Consider the following 7,987-nt stretch of genomic DNA (forward strand, 5'->3'; position numbering starts at 1 on the left):
CTTATTATAATTTACTGGACAATTTACAAAGGGTTTTAGGATGACACTAATTTCTATTATTCATTTTTCCTTTCTTTATTTTCTATTTATGGTTTCTAGTGTAGGTTTGAACTACAACAGTGGTTTAACTTTTTCTAAAGCTTCTGTAAAAATTACAGTGGGTTGCCCTTGGTTACTATAGCCCATTCTAGGAATTTGAGGTTCAAAATAAAAAGGCTATGCTTTAGACCAAAAATAACAAAAATTGTGTAAATGGGCCACTTTGCATACAACTCTTAATTAGGGGTGGGTTCTGTCCTAAGGGTTATTTTTGTTGGCTTCTAACAGTAATAATAAGCTTCTGTGCCAAAAATCACAGGAAGATAAGGGATGGTTATTTAGTTGTGATTTTCCAAAGTTTAATGCCAAAAAAGCACTTTCTACTGCCTTGCCATTTGAAAAATGTCAAACAGCAGATTTCATATTTTTCCTAAGTTCTTAATAACAAAACATTAGCTATCCCAAGGGTTGGGGTGTTTTCACCTTGGGGTTGTTTTTGTAGGATTTTTCTAAGTTTTCCTTGTTTTCTTAAACCAAAAGGTATCCTATTTATTTTATACTAAACCAGAGTATAATGGATTTTTCTAGTGAACTATACTGAATAAGTACCCTAAAAAAAATAGGAGTGCCCCCTGGTTCATCATTTTAATCACCTTTTCTATTTTTCTTAACCTTAAGCATATTGTAAAATAAATGGCAAAAGCTACCTTAATGGGGTGGACAGAGAGGTTTAACATTTTTAAACAGGTCAGTAGGTGGACATAAACTTCTCCAAATTTTCTTAACCTTAGTCAAATAGTGCAACTATTTTTCTTCCTATTATTTAGCTTTTGGCCAAAACAATAATTAAATCAGAGCCCTAAAGTTTTCTGTAGTACATAGGGGTTTTATATTTTTCCTAAGTAGTTTATATTATTTAAGATCTGACAAAATTGGTTTGACTAAATTTGGATGAATAAAACAAAAGTTATGAATTATTCAAGTTCTGTTCAAATTTTAAATCAGATTTAATAAAAGGTTTCCTGGAAAACCACTTTGCACCGAGGTCCTTGGGTTATTTCTAAACTAACTCTCTCAGTTATACCCTCGCGCTACTATTCATCCGAGTCACTGACATTGCGCAAAACCCCCTAGCTTTCTTTTCTTCTCCCCCGCGGTCCCTCCCTAGGTTTAAACAGTACCCGCGCGAAAGAAAAGGGTGGCGCGGCTTACCGGCGGCGAGAGAGGTCCGGCGAGGGGCGGGGTTGGCTCGGGAGGCTCTGGCAGTCACAATGGTGTACGGCTTGACGGCGGGGGTGGCCGGAATCGCCCGGTCCACGTGCGCAGGCGGGTGCTCTCGTCGGCGGCGGGTGTGCCGGCCAAACCACGACGACCTAGTTCAATCCAATGGCACGGTGAGCTTCACGGGGTGACGTAGAGGCCGTATGCACAAGGAATCGAAGAATGGCGCAGAGGATTACCCAGTCTACGCTCGCCGGCGGTCGAGTGGAGTCCGGCGACCGTGGACTGGCCTCTCCGGCGAAGCAAACTTCGATTCCTCGCTCGGGGAGCTTCACCGAGGTGTGCTCAGTCCTCTCCGAGGGCTGGACGAGGTTGGGAAGGGCTTGGTTGGCCGGTCTACGGTGGCAGGGAGATCGGGCAGCCGCGGACACGCCGTGCACGGGCAAACGCCGGTGAGTTTAGGCTCCGGTGAGGTCGATCATGCGCGGAGGGGTACGGTTAAGGTCCCTGGGGGGCTTTATAGGCGCGGGCGCGGGCCATGGCGTCGGCTGGCCTTTGGCGCGACGCGGGGCACGCGAGGTCGGGCGCGGGCGTGCTCTGGCGCGCGCAGAACGCGTCGAACACGTGGAGGTGTTCATCTGCCCATGTTCAAAAGCTTGCTAAGATCGCAAATGTGCGAATCTTGGCAAAAATCCGGCGCAGACCTCTTCCTGACACCTATGGCTATCTCTTATATGTGAGTTCCAAGGGAAGATAAGCCCTAGGTCAGAAGATATGCGGACGCCAAATCTGGCTTGTCCCCCTGCCCGCTGCGCGACAAAAGTGATGCCAAGACATGTCAAATGTCAAGGTCTCGGTCTCAACTTTTTCCAGGGGGTGCCCTAGGTGGTATGCCACATTTTTGGTATAGAACTTAGGTGGTTTTGGTGCCATCTTCAAGGTGAACACGGTGGATCTTTAGATTAGGTGTAGATTTTGACTTAGAGAGAATTAGAGAGCTCTAGCTCTTTCTCTACTTAGGGAATGAATTTGGGGTTTCCTAAGGGGTCTTTTAGCAATGTTTTCTCTCTATATTTGCAGATTAATAAGTTACTTAACTTTGTGTCAAAGGTTTGGTCATGATTTGCACCTTTGCTTAATCTCTCCCCTTTAACCAAGGTGTTTAGGAGATAGGGTTCAAGAGAGGTCTAGGGTTTACTCTCTTCTTGAACAAGGTGATAAGTGCACACAATTTGGGTAATGCTTTTGGTCATTCACATCTCTTGGTCAAAACCTAACCTCCAAGGCTCTTACACCCTGCTTCTTAAGTTTCTTCCACATGTGATCACAATCATTAGAGCATAGATGTGCCCTAGCCATGGTAACACCTGAGGTGTTACAGTAGGTCGTGGGAGTTTCCATTGCATGCCCACAAATTTTGAATGACATTTTCGTTCCCACAACATACACGCAAAAACTAGATGGTTGGTATCGCGCAAAGCATAAATCGTTATAGATAGTTACATAAATACATATACCATACATCATATTTAAATTGGTTGGTTGTTATCGCGCAAAACATAAATCGTTATAGAAAGTTGCATAAATACATATATCATATATCGTAATTAATGAAGAAAATACTAGTATAGGTTCAACCAACAGCCACATGCATAAACAAAGGATTGGAGGAGCTCGGCGTCGGAGGACGACGTCGAGCCCATTGGATTGGAGGAATTGGTAAACGAAGGACACCCAAACAGTCGTACAAACCTCCGACCCTTGCAGATCGCGTCTCATACGACTGCTGTCGCCGTCGGAGCCACCCGTGCCTAGCATGGCAACCATCGACGAAGACGGCCACACCTCATGGGGGCGGTCGTCGCTTGCTCGCGTGGTGTTTTTACTTTGGAGTTTTTCTTCATTCTCGTTGGAGTAGTACAGAAACTACCAAGATCCGGCTCTTTGCCGAGTGCCAAATAATTTACCGAGTGTTTGTTTTCGGGCATTCGGCAAAGGGTTTCTTTGCCAAGTGTTTTATTTTTGTCACTCGACAAAGAGATTCTTTTCCGACTGTTTTATTTTTACACTCGGCCAAGCTCTTTGCCAAGTGTTTTTTCAACACTAGGCAAAGACTATTTTAAAATCTCATTTTGAAGCGGTAAATTAATTCAAATGAAAAGGTTTTCAGCCACAAATTTGTATAACTCATCAAGATGTACAGTTTATATTTTACTCATTTCTTTATATGATAAAATAAAAGTAAATTTGTTCGTCAAAATTATACCTCTCTCGTAGTTTGTGAAACTACAAGAGATATGTATAAGATTTGTGAATAATGTTAGAACCAATATGTGGGATGAATAAATGACCAAACAACCAAAATAAATATTGTAGATCTTAAGAAGTTATAGAATTTTATAGTTGGCAATTTTTTGATTTAAAGTCATATTGTCAACAAAAACTATGTCTCGATTTTAATATTTTATAATTCAAATTTTAAAACGACCTCAATTGGAAACAACCAAAATAAAAGTTGTAGTTTTTAAAAAGGTATGAAACTTTGTAGCTGACAACATTTTGGTTTGAAATCATCTTATCATACAAAACTTTGTTTGAATTTTAAAATTCGAAATTTTCAAACGATCTTGGATGGAAAAACCACCAAAATAAAAGTTGTAGGTCTTGAAATGTTATGAAACTTTAGAATTAACATTTTTTTTGATCTGAAATAATCTTGTCATAGAAAAATATGTTTGAAGTTTTTGAATTTAAAATTCAAATTTTGTAAACAATCTTGGATGGAGAAACTATCAATATGAAAGTTGTAGATCCTAAAAATTTATGCAGCTTTACAGTTGGTAATATTTTTATTTAAATTTATTTAGTGACTCAAATAATCAATTTACTCTCGATTTGTTAAAATATATGGGAAGGAAAACGTAATATAAACACAAGTGATATAGTAGTGTACTGGTAGAGTAGGTTGCGCGTGAGAGAGACACGTGAATTCCATTAAAAATGGTGAAAATAATAATAGGCAGATGGGTAGGGCAAGGGAGATGGTTGGGAGGTTGTTCCCCTAATTAAAATACATTTTTGTTGTTTTTTAGTTTTTTTTGCGATTCTTATTTTGCTGAGTGTTTTCCTTTATCGAGTGCCGAAAAAGTACTCGGCAAAGAACGATTTACTGATAAAATATTTGTCGAGTGTTATTTACCAAGAGTAACACTCAGCAAATGTTTTACCGAGTGTAAAAAGACCTTTGTTGAGTGTTTGAGATACTCAACAAAGAATGCCAGTTCAGTAATGAGAGCTTAATTTTTGGATTTTGGAAAAGTTTACTTATGTACTTGGTTTTGATTGGTTCGAGCGCTCTGCTATGTTTGTCGGTCATCACTAATATAATATCCAACTAAGAGCATCTTATTTCGTGGGTTTTGGTTTTTTAGAGAATTAAGTAAAGATTGCCTTGTGCAAGACTTTTTTTTAGAATGCCAGTTCAGTAGAAGGCGCGGGGCATGCAGCGGCGACCACGTGCAATAATATATGCCAAATTAAAGCAAGAACACGCCGTCGTCGCTCGATCGTGGCATTTGCATTATATTTGCATCTCTAAATAAATATTAGCAGTTGTATAGGCCAACAGACAAAGGAAAGCTAAGCAAGAGATGCCATGCCACCTAACTTTTTTTTAAAAAAATAATCATTTATACAGATATATCGATCAAGGTAGTAGTATGTATCAGCGGGGATGAAGCAGAGAGATTGAGATCGACAGACTTTTCTAGGTAGGTAGGTCCGGCCGGCGGATCGATATATACATACTATATAAATATAGTTTAAATTTGAACAAAAAAATTTAGGATAATCCATGGACCACAATACCACCAAGTAGCTAGCTCCGATCCTACGCTTTTACTTGCATTTGGTCGAACCAACTTTTTTTTTATTTTTGGAATTGAAATGAAAACTCTTGTCGCGAGAATAAAAATCTCGATCGGCGCAGCTTGTCACATCAAGATCTTTAATTTGTTGGCTCCACGTCATATATATATATATATATATATATATATATATATATATATATATATATATATATATATATATATATATATATATATATATATATATATATATATATATATATATATATATATATATATATATATATATATATATGAAGTTCCGTGCTTCAAATAGTTAGAGTAAGCTCTAGCCGACCAGCCCTGCGAACTTATTCAGGCCGACGCGCCCATCCACAGCCCAAGCCAGGACGTCGGGTGCTGTCCCCACCCCACGTCTATGTGCACACAAAAATAGGAAGACATGAATAAGTCAAACACGTTTTCCTTGCATGTGCGTAAAATTAGAAAATAGATGTGTGGTGGTTTCTATTTTTAAATGCTTTATTTCATCCATAAATATAGGATCGGTGCAACAATGATGCAGCTAATCTCGTCAGAACCAGTTTATGATATATTGATACTAATTATGTTATACGGTGTAGATATTTATTCAATCAAGTACACTACGTAAAAATCTGTTACCTATGCATGCGTTCAAAATTAGGATGACAAAAATGTACAATGAAAGGAAATAGATTGGCATGCACGGAAACAAAAAAAATATCATATTTAATGCTTTATTTCCTACATAAATATAAGATCATTCCAACAACCATGCATCTAGGATCGTCAGAGTCATTTTATAATATATACTGATACTAATTATGCTACATGATGTATGTATTTATGTAATTCGATACATTGTGTAAAAATCTGTTTCCTGCTGCATGCGCACAAATTTAGGATGACAGGAATGTGCGATGAAAGTAAATGGATTGACATGCATGAAAACAAAAAAATCTTATTTAAATGATTTATTTGTTATATAAATATAGGATCGCTCCAACACTCATGCAACTAAACTATTTAGAACCAGTTTATGATACATACTTATACAAATTATGTTACACGGTGGACGTATTTCTGCAATCCGGTACACTGCATAAAAATCTGACATGTGGTTCACTGGTGGACACATCTCCAGGTTCGAGCGCAAACCCCAGTTATAACGTAAATAACGAGCCAATGTGAGAGGTTGATAGCTCTGGTGGGTGATATTCAAGATCCTATTTTTTATGGCAGATCCAAAAAATATAGGAGTCACATGCATACAGTTTCTATTTTTATGCGGATCTAAAAAATTATAACAGATCATGTGAGTCTCCATTGCATGCACACAAATTTGGATTATATTTTTGTTTCCACTGCAAGCGCGCAAAAAATTGGATGACATGAATCACACAGAGCATAAATTATTATATAACGTCGGATAAATATTTACACTGTGTAGCATAATTGATAAAAAAAACTAATATCGATCCAACTAAGAAGTCCGACGAGAATTAGGGACAGTTTTATGGTAGACGTAAAAATCTAGCAGTTACGGACATAAGTGATTTGATTTGATTTTTATGGTAATTATGAACAGTCGTGAATTAGGGACAGTTTTATGGCAGACGTAAAAATCTGGCAGTTAAAAACATAAATAATTTGATTTGATTTTTTATGGTAATTACAAATAACATAAATCAAGAAATTGCATTTTCCAATGTACATGCAAAAATATGCTGTTGTAAACTGATATACGAACTCTGTGTTCAAGCATAAAATTCTACAACTTTTAGCGTAAATAGTGTATGTGGTAGGCATAAAACACAATAATCGAAAGCATAACACGAACCAGAGGAGGCGACAGCCAAAGGAAGCCGTCGAGGACAAAAGAACGGATGGAGATTGTCACTCGGGTCGCCCGAACTGCGCCGGATCGAAGGATGTCACGTGCGACCGTCACTCCGCGCACCTCGCGCCTTCCGTGACGACACTCGAACCTCGTGCCTCGTCCAGCACCGTCGCTACTCGCATGTCGAGGGGCGCCACTTGCTCACTCGCCTTGGGAGTGTCGCCGCCTCTCGCCTGCCTCGGGGCCTCGTGGTCGCCGTCGCTTGCCCGCACCGGGCCCCGCGCGCCGTCGCTCGCCCTTTGGATTGGGAAGCCGCCGCCGCCGCACCACCGATCTGGGAACCGCCTCCGCTACTCTGAATCAAGGAACCGCCGCCACCGCAACCACCGGCCGAGGGTCCGCCGCTGCGCGTGCTCTCGGGCAACCGCAGCTGTCGCACGCGCCTGTGTGGGCGCCGTCGCTTATGAATCGGGGTGGGGCGTGAAAAACTGAACCCTAACACTCTGGATCTTTTTTTATACATGCTCGGAGCTGGTCCGGCTCAACCAGATGGCACCATCTGACCTAAGACACATGCAGCGTCTAGGGTCTCAATGAAAAAAAATTCTCATTTTTTCTTGGTAATTGATGTTATGGTACACGATGGATGCTTCGAAAGGAATGGCAGCAAGCAAGTTTAATTTAGAGCGAAGAAATGGAGGCAATTAAGCTCTTTCTTTGTACGTGTGTACTTGCATTAACTGGTCGTATATATTATGTAAGTGCTAGCTGCTACACACACGATGAAGAGAGAGCTAGCTGCGTGCTACAGCTACCTAGATAGGTGGGTCATCTGCTAGCAGGGACGTGCTCTGCGTGTACTCCATCACGTGCTATGTTTCTTACAACAACAACAACAACAATATAACAAGCTATTAGCTACCTATATTATTTACCACTGAACTTTATGTGTTCTCGATCAAATCTCACTGCTCTATAGATGGATTCACGTACATCGTTA

This window comes from Zea mays, chromosome 3 (genome assembly GCF_902167145.1).
Source record: "Zea mays cultivar B73 chromosome 3, Zm-B73-REFERENCE-NAM-5.0, whole genome shotgun sequence".
Lineage (NCBI taxonomy): Eukaryota > Viridiplantae > Streptophyta > Magnoliopsida > Poales > Poaceae > Zea > Zea mays.